The following is a 20000-nucleotide window of genomic DNA, read 5'->3' as shown; positions in this document are numbered from 1 at the left end:
GTACAACCCTTTCTTAGCTGATACTGAAACAATAGGGTATAAAACAAACGCCTAATCATTGGTAAACAAGCTTCAATGTAAGATCTTCTTTTATCTTTCGGAAGGAAAATACTGCTCTTCCCAACAATGGTTAATTAGTAAGGATATTGATAAGGTATTCATCTGAAGTCATGACATTGTCTTAATGTTTGAACTTTAAGTAATTAATTATTAAGGGTTGTCGTCATTCCGCTTCATCCTCCATTATGGCGGAAGAAATAACATCCTTCATTGCCTTTCTGTAAATTTTGTAAGAATGTTTAATTTTTCAATTCATGTGTTCGGAAGCTACAGTTTACTTTCTCGTCACTATATTGTTACCTCTTGTTTTTCCTTCCAGTAAAATATGAAATTTATTCTCTTCTCGATAATGATTACTGATCAATTTTCTAATTCATGAGGTAGTTGTCTACAGTATTCAGTCCACATTTTTGAAGGTAAAAAAATAAGAAATTTTGAAATGTAGTAAGCAGGACACAATCTGACAGAAGAAAAATAAAATCAACTGGATTGCAAACGATTTTATAATTTTGGCAAAATTTGCTCTTACCCACATTGGGAAAGGCTGGGTTAGAAAGCCTTAAATCGCAATTTTTAATTTTTTGCGAACGCTTGAATTGTTAAACACTGCTACAATGCTCGGAAATACCTTGGCCTAAACTCAAACGCCATTACACTATCCCAGCTAAATCACTAACATTTATCAAACCCTTTATTCCCGGAGAAGTTTGTTAATTCCACTGACTAGCTTTAGATATCTGTACGCCTTAATAGTTTGAGCTGAGCTCCTCTTTTATGTAAATATCTTTACGACATGGCCACCAAGTTAATCTTTGTTTTTTGGGCTACTAGACATTTTAAAACTGATAAAACATGTTATACCCTCGTTTGGTTTCAGCATGCTTGTACGATGCGTATTCAGATGGTCAGACTTTACACGTGTCCGTCGTTTAACATGTTACTTTACTACACTACATGGACCGAAATGTCATTCTTATATGGGAATGACAGAGAGAAGAAAAAATGGTACAAACTCTAAAGAATACAGAATGACTCCGATTTCACTTTGGTATGGTCCGATTGTGTTACCTGCTGTTGTTGAAGTCGATCCTTGCCTGTATTAGAGAATACTCTTGTCTATTTAACTCCAAACGTTAACATTATACAATCAAGCCTCAATATTAAGGCCCCGCCCGGTATTCCTTTAACAAACTTCTCCGAAATAAAGGGTTTTTTTTAAAGTGCTCGTGATGTAGCTTGGATAGTGTAATAGTGTTGTGTTTAAGCCAAGGTATTTCCGAGCATTTTAACAGTGTTTAACAATTCAAACGTATGAAAAAATTGAAAATTGAAATTAAAGGCTTTCTGACCGAGCCTTTTCCAAGAAAGGGTTAGAGCGAAAAACGTAGTTTACATTTTATTGGAAAAAAAAATTTTGCCAAAATTATAAAAACTTTTGCAATCCAGTTTTTCTCCTGTTAGTTTGTGTCCTGCTTACTACATTTCCAAATTTCTTATTTTTCTTTTACCTCCAAAAATGTGGACTGAATACTGTAGACATCTACGTTATACCTCATGTATTAGAAAATTGATAAGGAATCATTTCCGACCTAAAAACCGAGACCCAATTTCTTGGGTTTGCCAGGTAAGTAGAAAGGTTGTTACGTAAGGCTATTTATCGAGATTAAAAACTGGCTTGCATGAGTGATTGTGTAAGAATTAGATTTCTTAAAATCGACGTGAAGAAGTGAACGTTTAAAACTTTTTGCATTTGGGCTCCGCTTGAGGTTGGCCTTAAGCACGTTCCTGATTACTGTGATAGCCCTTACAGTGGATGTTTGGTTATCTTTAGAACATTTCTTGCAACAATTGCAACTTAAACTAAGATTACAGAATCCGGTTGTCCTATTATGAAGGTCAGTTTCTTGTTAGTAAAAAAATATATATCCATATCTCCACTCAGTTACCACACCCATACAAAAATGATACGAACTAGTTTAAGAATTTAGTGTGAATTCACTTACCGATATGTTTGAAAAACGTTTTCAACAGGAGCGATCAATCGACCAGCATGCCATCGCTTTTAATAGCTTGATGTAACGAATTTCTAGACTTTTAGCAGGTGATTGTGTCTTCAATGTTGCTTTAACATGTTTTGATCACGCATGTTAACATGCAAACAAGCAAGACTACCAGCTTGCGTGCGTTACTAGACAAAGGGCACCATTTACATGGGTAAACTTCAAATTGGCCAAGTGTGTGTCTGGTGTTAAGTTTCTTATTATAAAACCACAGCTATACATAACAACTGTTAATCTTTTTGTTTGTAACAAACTAACATTAAACTGGCTGGCATCGGTTTCCCGCACTTTCCACCACTTACACTTTGACGGATCAATACTACAACCCTTTCTTAGCTGATGCTGAAACAATAGGGTGTAAAACAAACGCCTAATCATTGGTAAACAAGCTTCAATATAAGATCTTCTTTTATCTTTCGGAAGGAAAATACTGCTCTTCCCAACAATGGTTAATTAGTACCGATATTGATAAGGTATTCATCTGAAGTCATGACATTGTCTTAATGTTTGAACTTTAAGTAATTAATTATTAAGGGTTGTCGTCATTTCGCTTTATCCTCCATTATGGCGGAAGAAATAACATCCTTCATTGCCTTTCTGTAAATTTTGTAGGAATGTTTAATTTTTCAATTCATGTGTTCGGAAGCTACAGTTTACTTTCTCGTCACTATATTGTTACCTCTTGTTTTTCCTTCCAGTGAAAAATGAAAACTATTCTCCTCTCGGTAATGATTACTGATCAATTTTCTAATTCATGAGGTAGTTGTCTACAGTATTCAGTCCACATTTTTGAAGGTAAAAAAATAAGAAATTTTGAAATGTAGTAAGCAGGACACAAACTGACAGAAGAAAAATAAAATCAACTGGATTGCAAACGATTTTATAATTTTGGCAAAATTTGCTCTTACCCACATTGGGAAAGGCTGGGTTAGAAAGCCTTTAACCGCAATTTTTAATATTTTTTCATACCCTTGAATTGTTAAACGCTGTTACAATGCTCGGGAATACCTTGACCTAAACTCAAACGCCATATGTACATTACACTATCTCAGCTACATCACTAACATTTATCAAACCCTTTTTTCCCGAAGAAGTTTGATAATTAAACTAACTAGCTTTAGATATCTCTACGCCTTAATAGTTTAAGCCGACCTCCTCTTTTATGTAATTATCTTCACGCCCTGACCTCCAAGTTAATTTTTGTTTTTTGGGACCATCAGACATTTCAAAACTGATAAAACATGTTATACCCCCGTTTAGTTTAAGGATGCTTTTACGATGCGTATTCGGATGGTCAGATTTTACACGTTTCCGACGTTTAACATGTTACTTTACTACACTACATGAACCGAAATGTCATTCTGATCTGGGAATGAGAGAGAGAAGAAAGAACGGTACAAACTCTTAAGAATACAGAATTACTCCGATTTCACTTTGACATGATCCAATGGTGATATCTGGCATTTTTGAAAGCGTTTCTTGGCTATTTTAAGGAATACTCTTATCTATGTAATTCCTTAAATTGATACTATACAACCCAGCCTCAATATTAATCCTCGTCCGGTATTCCTTCTGATCCCTGCTAGACCTAAAAACCTGCCGGAGGCCATTTTTTTTTTTTTTTTAGTTTTTAGATGTCCACTGAGTTACTACACCTCCGTTTCTATGCAAAAATTATAGAAACTAGTTTTAACATTTATTTTGAATTCACTTACCGATCTGTATCTATAACGTTTTCAACAGCAGCGGTGAATCAGTCAGAAGGCCCCCCGCTTTTAATTGCGTGATGTAAACTTCTTGATTCTTTGCAGGTTGTGTCTTGAATGTTGCTTTAAGATATTTTACTCGCCTATTATTCTGACACACAAACACGACTATTAGCTTTCCGTGCGTCACTAGGCAAAGGACAATATTTAGTTTTTTTAACATGTGCACTTAAAGGGTAAGTCCTTGTTATTTAATTTCAATAAAAATTTTTTAATAATTTTAATAATTTTATTATTTCTCTAACTCGAAATTCATTAATATATGAGCTAACGCGCTAAAGTGTATAAGTAGTTAGAATAGTAAAAAAAACCCGGCCTCTTTACTCTAAAAAAAATGATACAAAAAAATGATAAACGTGAAAAAATGATGCACAACAGGCTCCTCTGTGGATTTGCAGATGGGGAGAATTTAAGACGAAGACCCCAAAGGAATCGGCGGGGACGTTTGTGCTTGATGGCACCCAGTGAGAACATATTTCAACTTACAAGACCACCGACAAATCGCGTAATTTAACACCTCTGAGGACCTGTCAGGAATTTTAGGGATAAGATAACCGATTTCAAAAACAATATAGTTTTAGCGATAGTTACAAATTTGTTAAAAATCCAAATATAATAAACCAACTTTGTAGAAAGTTGCTATACTAGTTTACTATTGAGTATTTAGTTCACTTGCATCGTATAGTCTTAATTGACCAAAAAACCTACAAATCCTGGCGACTTTAAAAGAAAAGCATTATTCTTTTTTTTCCTGCTGATAAATAGTACTTGAAACCAAAACTCCTGATAAAAAGAAATACTTTTTTTTAACAACAACAACAACAACAAAAAAATGATATTGACGTTTTTTTTTTACCTTTCGATTCGATATGATTCGGTGTACTGACTCAATTCACATCCCTAGCGGCAAGACTTCACAAAAGAAGATCTCAGATAGACTAATTTTTCAAGCGCACCATGTATGAGCTCAAAGAATCAATATTGCTGGACCTTTCAAAACAGTCACTTTCTAAAAGGAGTAAATTACGTGTTTGGTGAAAAGTTTCTTATTATTAAACTACAGATGTACATGTATACCACTGTCTTTTTAAGATTCTTTGACAAACTGTCATTAAATTGAATTGGTTGGCATCGGTTTCCCGCATTTTCCACCACTTATACTTTGACGGATCAATACCACAACCCTTTGAGTTTATTTCCCCGAGCTGCAATGACCCGGATGTCGATGTCATCATCAGGGAATGGCCATATTGTGGCGGGAATGACAGCTTGTCATGGGCGGAGTAGGTTTTGTGTTATTTCTTGATGGGTACCCTGTGTATATTGAAACTAATTCAGTAACACCAATAAAAAGTAATTTCATCGATTGCGCATTCTCCGCTTCAAAAATCCAAAGTAACCACAACAAGTTTCCTATTTTGGAAATGAGCTTTGTCTCACGCTTTTCGAAACAACTTGGATAATTACGTTTTGAATTGGCTTATTTTTGTGTAAAATAATCTGCACACGGCTTTCAAAAACATATTAATAATTCATAAGCCTATTGACCTATCAAATGGTTGTGACTGTAAAGAATTATATCCGTGAAAACATTAAAGATCCTTAGATGCTTGTACGAGTATGAGGTTTTCCAATAGAGAACGCGTGCGTGAACCAGTGTCATTTTGGCGGGAAAACGATACGAGTTTTGTGAGAACGGCGTAGTGGCAAAAACAAGTCCTCGAAACCTAGGTGATCTCGTCATTTTGGAGTTACGATAGGGACTAGCTATCATCATTCAAAACAATTGTGTCAAGTTCGTCGCTCTCTAAGAGTGAAATAAAGCTTCCTTGGCTGTTTCTCTTCTGGGTACTTCCCCAAGAAAAGTTGAAATCTCGTCTCCGTCTTCGTACAAGAATGTAAAGGTCTCTGACTTCGCACCTTTTAATTTGTAGCTGACCAATGGGACCTTCAGTTAACGGTCACATAGTACAAAATCCACCATAATGGAGAACAAGCTACGCACTGGGACATACAAAACAAAGAAAATTCAAGTTTGGCTGAAAGAAGTCGCTTTGTTTGGGATGACCCAGTGCGCAACTTGGTCTCCAGCATGGTGGATTCTGTACCACGTGATCGTAAACCGTAAAGGGACCAATTGCTTGCAGAAACAAATTAAATCCGTTCAGTGTATAAAAAATAAATAAAATGGCGAAGACAACGGGACTCAATAACAGAGTAGAGTAGATTTTGAAAAACAAAAATACTAACGAACTCGTCATTACCACATTTAATTATTCTTCACGTACTAATTAACAGTTTAAAATGGGCTTCAATTCAACACCAACTTCGATACAAACATTGAACTAAACGATTTCTACATAGCTGTCTCTATTCCCACCGAAGTGAACCCACACACACTGGTCTGAAACGAACGTACACCTGTCGACTTGCGCACTCTAGTTACCTGGCCAGTAACCTTGGTAGCTAGTGCTGGAGTACTTTTGGACAAGAGTCGCTCGCCTTCCGCCGAGTATCCTTGCGCAGTACTTACAAAATTAGTTACTCAATCGCTTGCTAACTTGTAACCTGTCTCGCAATTTCGTTGCGCCCTTGCGACACAAGTTTCCCGAATCATTGCCTTGTGTAACATGCCCTGAAATGAACATGTCTCGCAACGTTTTTGGTGCAGTTACCGTTGCGAGAAGTAGAACCGACTTCTTTTTCTCGCAACGATTGCGGCAACAAAAAATTGCGGGACATGTTCATTTCAGAGCATGTTACACTAGGAAAGCGATACGTGCAACTTGTGTCGCGACAAAATTGCGAGACAAGTTGCAAGAAAACTTGCCTGGTGTAACGGTGGCTTAACATTGAAGACAGAGACAAGAGGTTACCTTGGCGGAGGCAAAACTATAACATCTTTTGTCGTATGGAGAGTCAAATCTCCCAAGCAGTTCCTTCACACGCTTCCCTTAGTTTTCATTTAAAGGAATAATTTGTCCGTCAATTCAGTCCGTAATATTTCTCCCCTCCTTTCCTTGCACTGTTCTTCCCAAACCAGTGATAAATTTATGAAACAAAGACAGCAGGGAATATTCATACTAAGTGAACCATCCATATCTTAACACTACTATAAATTTATGCCCTGGCTAAATTAATCTGGAAACCTACAATAACGCTTTAACCTCTAATGTCGAAGAACAAATTCTGTTAACTTGTCCTCATACTTTTCTTATTAAAGCATTGGTGAGAAGTTATTAAAATAGCAAGAAAATTCACCTTGAGTGATCATATCCTTAATTCTCATGACCTCAGGACTCCTGTCTGAGGTGTTAATAAGCATTGATAGTACAAGGAGAAATTTGATGCTGATCACTGTCAGGGCTTCAAATGGAAGTATCACGGGAATTTGGTGTTGTATCAAAAGCTTAAGGATGGTGCCTACTAATACCGAAGTATTTTTGTGCGGTTTGTTACTACGCGGGAAAAGCAGATCTTAGCAAGGCCTATTGGAATCCAAAAAGAAAATTGGGGGTAACCACGCATTTCTCAGAGATAATTAAACATTAGTATCTCTAAAAAACGCCAAAATATAAAGCAATGTATGGGATTTTTTCCTAAATTGAAGCCTAATTATCTCTGAAAAATGCATGGTTACCCCCAAATTTCTTTTGAGATACCAAAAGCATCTGGTAAGTTCTGCTTTTTCCGTATAGTTTTAAACCGCGCAAAAATATTCCTGTATTAGTAGGCACCACCCATAGGAAAACCGAGTATCTCGCGATGCGCAGAACGTATGCGCAGTAACAATAGTAGGCACCGTCCTTAAAAACGTTTTGTTATCAACAGAAATCTAAATGTATTGCTCAAATGTGTTGTAAATAATCACCCCAGTGTACTATCGCAACCGATGAGTGTCTCTGGCCACAGATGGACTGGGTTAGAATGGACTGCAACTTGAAAAAAATTAGGCTAACTGTTTTCAAGTTCTCGCGTTTTAGTTCCCAAAATGCACCGGAGTAAATCATGAGTCTTTCCTATCAGGAATTCAGTTGATTTCTTTTTCTTGATGTTCTAGAATTATGTTGTAACTAAGTGAAGGTGTTGTCGCTCCATTTTCACAATAAAAGGTCAAAATCACCGTGATACTTCCCCTTTAAAGGGTTAAGTAACTAGTGATAGGATAGAAGGTGCGCTAAGCAGCTACGACAACTGATCCAACGATATAATTCCGTCAGCTATCCTTGCAGCCTTTAAGTTAACACTGATAACTAAGATGTACGAAAGTCTTGAAACTACAGTAGAACCTCTCCTTACGGACTCTTCTCTATTACGGACAGTTCACTTAGTCCCTGAGGGACCGAAATCCATATAAACCCTCCTTCTCCAAAATGGACACCTCTATAGTGCGGACGCTTATTCCTGTCCCCCTGGTGTTCGTAATAAAGAGGTTCGGCTGTACTTCCTAATCATATGGTTAGTTCTGCATCACTTGCTAGCTGTAAAGCAATCACCCTAACGGCAGTCGAACAGCTGGCAACCCCTGCCTTGTATCCTAACTTCAAAGACTCTAGCCCCAAATAACCCCCCACCACCCAACCCCTCTCGTCTCTCGTTATACTACAGGCTGCAAAGAGAGGTCTTATTGACCTTAGTATCTAAGAAAAATAAACAAAAGATTTGCTCAAACAGCGTGATGTAATAGCTATGAAAAGAGTAATCCACCATACGGATTGACATGGCGGCTGTATATTTTACCACTGAATACCTTGCGAACCCAACGCAGGAAACGGGCACATAAAAACCCAATTTTTGCGAACTTTTTCCTTGTACTGACAACACGGCATATGCTGGGTTTGAATTTAAAGAACCTTTCTTTGCGTTTTTTATGAGTATTTTAAGGCTCCTCGTACGCTAAGAGTCATGGGTAAATGTAACCGTCGCCATATTTTTTGGTACGGTGGATTACTAATTATAAATACAAAGACAAATAAAAATAATGGAAGTGAACATACATTGGAAACTCGCCTTAGCGAGACCTTACTACAACTCTCTTTTCAGTCCAAGGATTAGCTCATGCAGTGATTTTCTTTAACAATCAGTCGAAGGTCTACTAAATGTATCAAAAGCGGCCACCAACCGTATATTGTCTGGAGCTTCATTTGCTTTGGCCGAATCTATTTATGAATTTATGTAAAAACTATTATCAGTTTGAAGGGCGACACGCTGTTCAAGAAACTGACAATCACTTGAATTATCCTAAGAGATATTTGTTAAAATTGAAGGAGAATATACGTGTAAATTGGAACCTTGCCTCATAATCCCTTTAGGATTACAACTCCAAAATCTGGACAAGACCATCATCTTTGGAGTTACTCCCATTTACACCAGAGCAGCTGGTGCCACTACAATACGAACCCCCTCCCCCTCCAGCTTGTTGCCAATGGGTACCACTTCCTCCCCCAGAGTAGCCGCCTCCTCCACCTGATGCACCATTATCTTCCGATCCCCCTCCCCCACCACCAAACCCTCCAACCGCCCCTGGGGGTGGCCCTCCATTATATCCGCTATTCATTCCTCCAGCTCTCCCTCCCACCCAGCCCTGAGCACGTGACCCTCCTCTCTCTCCATGCTCTGATCCGGCCCTTGCACATCCCTGAGCAAACCAACCCGCACCCACTCCCCCATGCCAACTAGCATCTGCATTGTTACACTGACCTGGCTGCCCCTCAGTTCCTCCACGTCGAACCTGAGATGAAGTAGTACCCACGCTACTGGTGCCACTAGTAGCTGACTGACCATCTACCCCGTTATATCCAGCAGACGCACCCCCTCCCCCTCCGGCAGCTAACAAGAGCACATTACTTGTAGTATAAACAAAACTCCCTCCCCCTCCCCCTGTACCAGCCTGGTCCTCCACAGACAGTCCCAATTCAGCTGCGGTCCTGCTAGTGGAATTTCCTCCCTTTACCTCTACTGAATCACCTCCCCTCTGACCCACCACAATGTTCATTACAGTTCCTTTATTCAGTGTGAATATGCCCTCCTTAGAGGCACCCCTTCCACCATAGTAAGTTCCTGGATTGTATCCATAGTTGTATGAGTGCGTTCCTCCTCGCGCGCCCCAGGCTTTGATCATGTAGCGAGCAGTTTTTGGAACTGTGAACGTCTGGATGATCCCATTACGCCCCTTGCGACCATTATTTGTAAGTGAAAATAGAGCTGATAAAGCTGAAAGAGTAGCAACGTCAATTAAACAGATGCTTCCTATACTTTAACGTTATGGATGGGAGACACTGCGAAGATCAATGAAAGTTACACCAGGCGAATTTGAAAATACTTTTAGGTGATTCGCATCTCGTCTACTGAGTGGATTGTACAAGCAATACAACGCGAGTGAGAGACTTTGCCACTGTATCTGAATTGAAAGCTAATGAACTCGGCCAAGATAACAGCAAAATTCTAAAGAATTCCTGCGGAAGTAATAGGAACGTGAGGCAAACCGACTGCACGTTAGAAATTATAAGTCGATTAAGTCAATGAATTAAGTTCCTAGTCTAGGCATAGGTTTGATTGGACGTATTTGATAATAAATTGTCTGTCATGACCTTTTAAACTGATAATAAGTTACATACAGCGATAGATAGTAATTTTAATTACCAGAACATGATTTTCCACTCCCGCTGAATCCAGAATTGCAGGTGCATTTGTGAGAACCTACAGTGTTAGCACACACAGCATTCACGTCACAGTCATGAGTGTGGGTTGTACATTCGTCAATATCTAGTGGAGAGAAGACAAATACCAATATCAACTATACAGTAACACCTTGCAGTAGGAATGTTTTTGAATTAGACATGGCTGATAATAAATTGTCTGTCATGACTTCTTAAACTCATGTTGAAAAAATAGTTTAAGTTACAAGCAGCAATACATGGTAATTCTAATTACCAGAACATGATTTTCCACTCCCGGTGAATCCAGATTTGCAGGTGCAGTTATGAGAACCTACAGTGTTAGTGCACACAGCATTCACGTCACAGTCATGAGTGTGGGTCGTGCATTCGTCAATATCTAGTGGAGAGAAGACAAATACCAAGATCAACTATACAGTAACACCTTGCAGTAGGAATGTTTTTGGATTAGACATGGCTGATAATAAATTGTCTGTCATGACTTCTTAAACTCATGTTGAAAAAATAGTTTAAGTTACAAGCAGCAATATATAGTAATTCTAATTACCAGAACATGATTTTCCACTCCCGGTGAATCCAGATTTGCAGGTGCAGTTGTGTGAACCTACAGTGTTAGTGCACACAGCATTCACGTCACAGTCATGAGAATGGGTCGTGCATTCGTCAATATCTAGTGAAGAGAAGACAAATACCAATATCAACTATACAGTAACACCTTGCAATAGGAATGTTTTTGGATTAGACATGGCTGATAATAAATTGTCTGTCATGACTTCTTAAACTCATGTTGAAAAAATAGTTTAAGTTACAAGCAGCAATATATAGTAATTCTAATTACCAGAACATGATTTTCCACTCCCGGTGAATCCAGATTTGCAGGTGCAGTTGTGTGAACCTACAGTGTTAGTGCACACAGCATTCACGTCACAGTCATGAGAATGGGTCGTGCATTCGTCAATATCTAGTGAAGAGAAGACAAATACCAAGATCAACTATACAATAACACCTTGCAGTAGGAATGGTTTTGGATTAGACGTGGCTGATAATAAATTGTCTGTCATGACTTCTTAAACTTATGTTGAAAAAATAGTTTAAGTTACAAGCAACAATACATAGTAATTCTAACTACCGGAACATGATTTTCCACTCCTGGTGAATCCAGATTTGCAGGTGCAGTTGTGAGAACCTACAGTGTTAGTGCACACAGCATTCACGTCACAGTCATGAGTGTGGATTGTGCATTCGTCAATATCTAGTGAAGAGAAGACAAATACCAAGATCAACTATACAATAACACCTTGTAGTAGGAACGCTTTATTTAGTTGGAGAATGTCGACGAGTTTGAAATCTCACATGACTGGACAGAGAACTTTAAGACTTAACTTTAGTATCTTAAGTGTCGTCTGTTTTCAGCTTTCAAAAAGGATTCTCAAACTCATTAATAATTCATGCAGTCAAAAGCCAATAAATGACCTCCATTTCGGTCAGGTGGATGAATCTTGATACCCCAATGAAACACCAGATGAAACACCACCAGGTTTTCATCTGAGATGAAACATGTTTTTCATCTGAGATCAAACATTTGCATTTTAATGAGATTAATTTCTTATTGTTTCATTTGAGAAGACATGTCAAAAACTCGGGCTTCGTGCTTTATCACGGGTTCCAAATACCTCGAAACAGATAAAAGCACTCGGCCTGCGGCCTCGTGCTTTCATCTGTTTCTCGGTATTTGGAACCCGTGATAAAGCACTCGCCCTCGTTTTTGACATATTACATAAAAAATTACATCAACTAGACCTATAGCGGTTTTAATCAAACAAATCATTAATTGCAGCCAAGAAGCTTTGTACTACTTCAGTTAAGCTAACATTGTAAACAAAACAACATTGTAATTTATGAAAGAATTAGGAATTTCAAGTAAAATAAGATAAATTAGTCTAAAGTTTTGTTGGGACTCGCATTTACTTGTGTTATATTAAGAGAAATAAAGAATCAAAGAACGCGAAAACAGTTTTTTCTTGGCTTGAGTTTCCATCGTAACTTATACTTGTGAAGGTTTCAGGTTTAGGTTAAGGTTTCAGTTTATTTACACTTGGATATAGTATTTACATTGTACATAGGAACATAGGAGTAAAATAACAAATAAAAGGAGAAATGAACTTTGCTGTCAAGATGTACATGCAACTGGCATTTTCCTGTTTTGTATGATGGTCACACGAGAATATGCTTTGAAATTACCACTTCATTGTACTCGGCTTAGACTGTTTTTATTAAAGAAAAGTACTTGACATAATTACCACCGCATGTTTTTCCGTTCCCAAAGTATCCAGGTTTACAGGTGCAGTTATAAGACCCCTTGGTATTATTACATGCAGCATTGACATCACACCGATCGGTGTTGGTTGCACACTCGTCAATATCTTAAGGAAAAACCATGCCAGAGATTAATTATTGAAAAATTAATTTCATTTTATTTATTTTTTATAGTCACTTTCAGTGTTACGTGCATGGCAGACTGGATAAAAAACTGAAAGACCGTTTAAATTATTAAGCCGGAAAATTTTCCACTTGTTGGGAAAAAGAAACGACAAATCACCTACAACTAATGACCTAAAAAGGCTGATAAAATTGTTAACCTGTTAACTTTGCACGGCTCTCACGAAAATTCAAACTATTTGACCTTGTTCGAACGGCTCTCTTCCCTAACTTCCGGTAGAATTCGGTCGTTTTGTCCGCAAGGCGATAAATTTCCGACTGACGCCTTAATATCCCTCCACGTCATTCTGAAGACAAATAAACCCATTTTCTTTGCCCAAAAACGAGTTTAACCGTAAATAAATCAGTTGTATTTACATTTAAGACTTAGGTCTGGTTACATGGCATGTAGTCCGCTCTGCACGTAACGTTGACAATGGTTGTAAAATAGCGTCATGGAGGCAAAAAATCACATTGTGATCACGTCATGAGTTATGATCAAAGTTACAAAGCCCTTGACTCCGTTTCTGTTAACTATTTTCGAAAGGAAAGTCCAACCTACTCCAAGTAATGGTATTTTTATCTTTCATCCCACTTTTAAATATTCACTTTAAACCTGTAATTGCAATTCGCATCCAAATAGAAGGTTTTCTATTAATCATTATCCTGTCTATTTACCCTTGCAAGTTCTCCCGTCTCCAGAATACCCGGGATTGCACGTACAGCGATAAGAACCAATAGTGTTGTTGCATATCGCATTTACGTCACATACGGGGGAAGAAGCGTTGCATTCATCAGCATCTAAAATAAGAACAAAACAACAACAACAAAATATTATAACTGGAGGCCCAATTAAAAAGATATGAAACTTAATTAGTAACGTAACCATCTTAAGAGATTACGCAAAAGTTTTTCTTTTCAAAAATTTGAGATTGTCACTGTAAGTAACTGTCATTGATTTTGTCGATGTTTAATGTTCAGTAATGTAGATGGTGATGATCTTGATAATGCTATCACAATGTGATGATAACAATAATGATAGTGAAGAAAGTTATGGTAGCGATTAGCTATGCTTTGGCAATTATTAAAAATGAGGATACACTTAACGTCCACATTCTGCAGGGATAAGCCATAACATGCAGTCATTAAAAGTTTTTGTTGATTAAAAAAGGATATTTCTTTCTTAACACTTCTATAGCATTGAATCCTGACATCATTTAAATTTTTTATAGCTAACAGTTGAAGTCTGACCGAACTCACCTCCCGTTTCCATGTCGCAATATGCAAGAACCGCCATGTTTGGTTTTATGGATGACAGCCAATATTTGCCGCTGACTGCTTGTCCTTCACTCGCCTTTATTTCTTTGCATGATTCAGCTGCCAGCTCACGGATGGAACCGAGAGGGACTGGGATAAAAAAAAGACAATTTATTTTCATGTGTGATTAATAAGTTTCCCATCGGGAATTTGAATCATTTCACCTCTATTTGTGTCTCGTCTGTAATAATATCTGTCTGGATCAGGAATGAAATCCTCCGGTCTGGCTTCCTTCGTCCGATCACTAAACTCACACATGTGGAGAGACATCACAAAGTTGAAACTTTGGCATCGATCATCTGTACGACAGACCAACAGGCAGTGAAGACCTAGATCGGCCATCATTGTCTTATAGATGTGTCGCTGTAACATCCATCCAGATATGGACTGCTCGGTTCTAGAGGCTGGGCATTGCTGAGCCTCGGTTCTGTACAGCAGTTGTCCCAATACAAGAAGAACTGCGAAGCATGACAGACGCTTCATCGCTTCTGCGTTGGTCACTGCCAGACAATTAAAGATAAAATAGATTCAAGATTTTTGCATTTAGATTGCTCTAAGAAATGACACTATAGAAACAAAGAGCATCATCATCATCATCATCATCATCATCATCATCATCATCATCATCATCATTATCATCATCATCATCATCATTATTATTATTATCATCATTATTATTATTATTATCATTATTATTATTTGTTCATGTCTCACACCATAAGTTTATGTAGGTGGCTATGTTTCCCCAGAGGATCAACCTATTTCCTTTAGCCTTAGGTCAGGTGTCTAGGGTCCTTGTTAGGATCTTGTTAAGATTTTGGCTGTGCCCAACAAACAATCTTTCTGGAATAAGGTAATGATACCAGGTGTTCCCATCCTGCTAAACCACATCTTCAGGTGTTTGATCACTGCTCCAAGAGCCCCAGTTACCATGGGTATGACAGAGACACTTCGCAGTTCCAGATCTTTTGTGCTCCCCCCTTTAAGAAGGCTCGTAAGGGTTTTTCATTTGTGTAGTGTTAGTAAAATGATAAAAGATTACAAAAAAGTAAATCCGATCACGTGGACAAATATATACATTTTTGTAACTCAGTTTGGCTAGTTCTGACGTCATACAGGTTACCATGGAAACACGTTAGCTCTACAAAAAGGACATCTAAAGTTCAGTTTTTGCAAATTATCTCAAAAACTAAGTCGGTGCCCTACCGTTTTTAGAACTTTCTTGGAAAGCATCCAAAATTCTTTAACTCTTTTGGCAATACGACCAAAAACTTAAATTAAAAATTCAAAACTTATTTTAAAAGCACTTAAATACAATCAATTTAATTGCGAAACTCTATACAAACGTTTTACAAAAAGCTACCTACCTAGATCGGGGGGTGAAATTATACATCGTCATCGAAGAACTATCGTAGTTTTTACAAATGTCACTGTTGGATATCAAAGCTATCAAAGTTTCACAATTTTGAGCTCATGCTCCTCTGGTGGAGTGAGTTACCCTGGCTTTTTTTTTTATTTGTTAATTTTTATTTTCTGTTCACTTTATTACTTTGAGTCATGTGTATGTAGCCAGCGTAGTAACTTCTTGGGTTTTCTCCGTTTTTTTTTTTACACATCGAGCGAAAATTGGAAATTCCGGCAACTTTCCGCGTCAAATGAAGGAGCTCCTTACTGTTTACACGGACCGGTGAGGATGGCGCGTGGAGAAATTTGAAGTTTCTACACCTGTTCAAAACGGTGGCGCTGCGTGCGTTGGTACAGTTGAATAAATGAAGAAAAGCTTACACTTGACCGACACCTATTAGGAAACGTAACTTTAGCGAATTCTTTCAGAGCTGCTTTTGTATCACGGTTCAAGTGATGCCTTCCAAAAAGTTCAAACAACTGTGAAACGTTATATGATGCTGCAAAATTGTGGCGCAGTTTTTTGCACTGAGCTCTGTCAGCTCTCACTGTTTTCTTGCCCATGTTGAACCGGAAAAAGAGGCTTTTGCTACTTAGAATTAAGTTCCGTGGAAACGCATAGGAAGAAACAAAACAATAACTGGCTACATGAAAGAAAAAATAGTAATACTGACAAAAAAAACTATGTGAGTTAAAAAATGGGTGTAATACAGCGGTAATTGAACTTCGTGTAGTGCAATTTTGGTCTGAAATCATACTTGTGATTTCAAATTGAACTCACGCTGCGCGCTCGTTCGATTTTGAAGTCACGCGTATGATTTCAGACCAGATTGCACTCCACTCAGTTCAATTTAAATTAATAATCAGCAAAGCTCAGATCCGCTCGTGCACAAAGCAGCTCAGGACACCACTTCTTTCAGTGCTGTCGTATATGTGTAAAATGGATGCAAATGAACCCAATAAAAAACAACAAGAAACTAACAATGTAAACCAATATTTCTTTTTCTTTATCACCACTTTTGTGGACTTCCTGTGGTCAGACTTTAGGCGTCCCGATACTACATGAACCGAAGAGTCATTTTGATCTGGGAATGAGAGAGAGAGAGAGAAGAATGAATGATACAAGCTCTAAAGGATACAGAATGACTCCGATTTCACTTTAGCATGATCCGATTGTGTTACTTGCTGTTTTTGAAGCCGCTTTTTGCCTACATTAGAGAATACTCTTGCCTATTTAATTTCAAACATTGATACTATACAACCCAGCCCCGATATTAAGCCTTGCCCGGTATTCCTTTATCCCTGCTAAACCTAACCGGAACCCATTTTCTTTTAGTTTGGTAGGTAAGACTTTTTTTCGAGGGTAACAACTTACTTGCATGAGTGATTGCGTAAGAATTTGATTTCTTAAAATTGATGTGAAGAAGTGAACGTATAAAACGTTTTTAACAGCAGCGGTCAATCAGCCAGGAGGCCGTCGCCGTTAATAGCTTGATGTAACACAAAAACTTCTAGACTTTCAGCAAGTGATTGTGCCTTGAATGCTGCTTAATATATTCTGCTCACGCATTTTTACATGCAAACAAGCACGACTACCAGCTTGCGTGCGTCACTATACAACGGGTACCATTTACTTTGGTAAACTTTAAATTGAACAACTGTCTGGCGTAAAGTTTCTTGTTATAAAAATACAGATATACATCACAACTGTTAATCCCTTTTTTAAGATTCTATGATAAACTAACACTGAATTCACTGGCATCTGTTTTCCGAACTTTCCACCACTTATACTTTGACGGATCAATACCACAACACTTTCTTAGCTGATAAAACAATAATGGTATCAAACAAACGCCTCGAATCATTGGTAAAACAAGCTTCAATTTCTTCCCACCAACATGTAAGATCTTCTTTTCTCTTTCGATAGGAAAATACTGCTCTTCCCAACAATGGTTTATTAGTAAGGATATTGATAAGGTTTTCATCTGGAGTCTTGACAATGTCAGTTAATGTTTGAACTTCAAGTAATTAATTATTGAGGGTCCTCTTCATTTCGCTTCACCTTCATTATGGCGGAAGCAATAACAACTTTCATTGCCTTTCTGTGAATTTTGTAGGAATGGTTAAATTTTCAATTTGTGTGTTCGGAAGGTATACAATTTACTTTCCCGTCACTAAAATTTTACTTATCCTTTTCCCTTCCAGTGAGAAGATGAAAATCATTCATTACTGATCAATTTTCTAATTCATGAGGTAGTTGTCTAAGGTATTCGGTCCATATTTTTGAGGGTAAAAAGTAAGAATTTAGGAATGTAGTTAGCAGGACACAAATACAGAAGAAAATAAAATCAATTGGATTGCAAACGATTACATAATTTTGGTACAGTTCAATTCTAATAAAATGTAAACTAAGATTTTGCTCAAACTCACCTTGGGAAAGGCTCGGTCAGAAAGTTTTTTCATGCGCTTGAATTCGATTAAACCCTGTTAATTAAAATGCTCGGGAATACCTTAAACACAAACGCCATTAGGCGCTATCTATCCCATGCAGCTACATCACTAACATTTATAAAACCCTTTATTCCCGGAGAAGTTTGTTAATTCCACTGACTAGCTTTAGATATCTCTACACTTCCATAGTTTGAGCCGAGCTCCTCTTTTATGTAAATATCTTCACGACCCGACCACCAAGTTAACCTTTGTTTTTTGGGCTACTAGACATTTCAAAACTGATGAAATATGTTATACCCTCGTTTGGTTTCAGCATGCTTTTACGATGCGTATTCAGATGGTCAGATTTTACGCGTCCCCGACGTTTAACATGTTACTTTACTACACTACATGAACCGGAATGTCATTCTGATCTGGAAAGAGAGATGAAAGAATGGTACAAACTATAAAGGACACAGAATGACTCTGATTTCACTTTGGTATGATCCAATTGTGATATCTGCTGTTTTTAAGCCGTTTGTAGCCTACATTAGAGAATACTCTTGTCTATTTTATTTCAAACATTGATACTATACAACCCAGCCCCGATATTAAGCCCCGCCCGGTATTCTTTTATCCTTGCTAGACTTAAAACCGGAACCCATTTTTTTGAGTTTGGTAGATAGAGATTTGCATGAGTAATTGCGTAAGAATTTAATTTCTTAACATTGATGTGAAGAATTGAACGCTAAAACTGTGTCCTCTGGGGCTTCGTTTGAGGTCGGTCTTAAGCATGTTTTATTACTCTGATAGCCTTTACAGTGAACATGATGTTCTGTTAACTTCAGAACATTTCTTGTAGCGAGTACAACTTAAATCAAGACGGACAGAACTTGGTTGTACTATAATGAAGGTCAGTTTCTTGTTAGTAAAAAAAGTTATGAATTCATGTCTCCACTCAGCTACCACCCCCTTGCAAAAATCATAGGGACTAGTTTAAAAATTTAGTTTGAATTCACAGTACCGATCTGTATGAATAACGTTTTCCGCACAGCATCGGTCAATCGGCCAACAGGCCCTCGATTTTAATAGCGTGATGTAAATTTCTAGAAATTTCTGCAGGTGGTTGTGTCTTGAATGTTGATTTAATATATTTTGCTCACGCATTTGCAAACAAACACCACTAAAAGCTCTCGCGCGTTACTAGACAAAGAGCACTATTTCGTTTGTAAAGTGTGTGTCTGGCGTAAAGTTTCTTATTATAAAACCACAGGTAACTATACATCACAACTGTTAATCCTTTTTTTTTTTCAGATTCTGTAACAAACTAACATTAAATTGGCTGGCATCGGTTCCCCGCACTTTCCACCACTTATACTTTGACGGATCAATACCACAACACTTTCTTAGCTGATAAAACAATAATGGTATCAAACAAACGCCTCGAATCATTGATAAAACAAGTTTCAATTTCTTCCCACCAACATGTAAGATCTTCTTTTCTCTTTCTTTAGGAAAATACTGCTCTACCCAGCAATGATTAATTAGTAAGGTAGTGATAAGGTTTTCATCTGGAGTCTTGACAATGTCCGTTAATGTTTGAACTTCAAGTAATTAATTATTGAGGGTCCTCTTCATTTCTCTTCACCCTTCATTATGGCGGAAGCAATACCAACCTTCATTGCCCTTCTGTCAATTTGGTAGGAATGGTTAAATTTTCAATTTATGTGTTCGGAAGGTACAATTTACTTTCCCGGTCACTATTATTTTACTTCTTCTTTTCCCTTCCAGTGAGAAATGAAAATTAT

General features: G+C 37.7%; 1 protein-coding gene and 1 pseudogene across 2 annotated transcripts in view; both read right to left on the bottom strand.

The window, feature by feature from the left end:
• LOC146454241 (uncharacterized) overlaps positions 1–20000 on the bottom strand; it is a 72954-nt gene that overhangs the window by 31310 nt on the left and 21644 nt on the right. The window contains exon 7 of the mRNA XM_085095712.1: positions 6763–7035. The gene's annotated coding sequence lies outside the window, so the exon portion shown is untranslated. The remainder of the gene's footprint in view (positions 1–6762; positions 7036–20000) is intronic.
• The window catches only part of LOC146454242 (uncharacterized), a 12430-nt pseudogene continuing 1088 nt past the window's right edge, over positions 8659–20000 (bottom strand). The window contains exons 2-11 of the transcript XR_014859296.1: positions 14523–14858; positions 14302–14448; positions 13720–13842; positions 12864–12986; positions 11693–11815; positions 11402–11524; positions 11111–11233; positions 10820–10942; positions 10529–10651; positions 8659–10330 (exon numbers count right to left, since the gene is read on the bottom strand). The product of XR_014859296.1 is annotated as an uncharacterized LOC146454242 (transcript). The remainder of the gene's footprint in view (positions 10331–10528; positions 10652–10819; positions 10943–11110; positions 11234–11401; positions 11525–11692; positions 11816–12863; positions 12987–13719; positions 13843–14301; positions 14449–14522; positions 14859–20000) is intronic.

The sequence above is a fragment of the Pavona decussata genome, unplaced genomic scaffold (assembly GCF_977016875.1).
Source record: "Pavona decussata unplaced genomic scaffold, jaPavDecu1.1 SCAFFOLD_307, whole genome shotgun sequence".
NCBI classification, from domain to species: Eukaryota; Metazoa; Cnidaria; class Anthozoa; order Scleractinia; family Agariciidae; genus Pavona; species Pavona decussata.
Note: the sequence above shows the minus strand (reverse complement) of the source record. Positions and strands in the feature narration are given on the sequence as shown.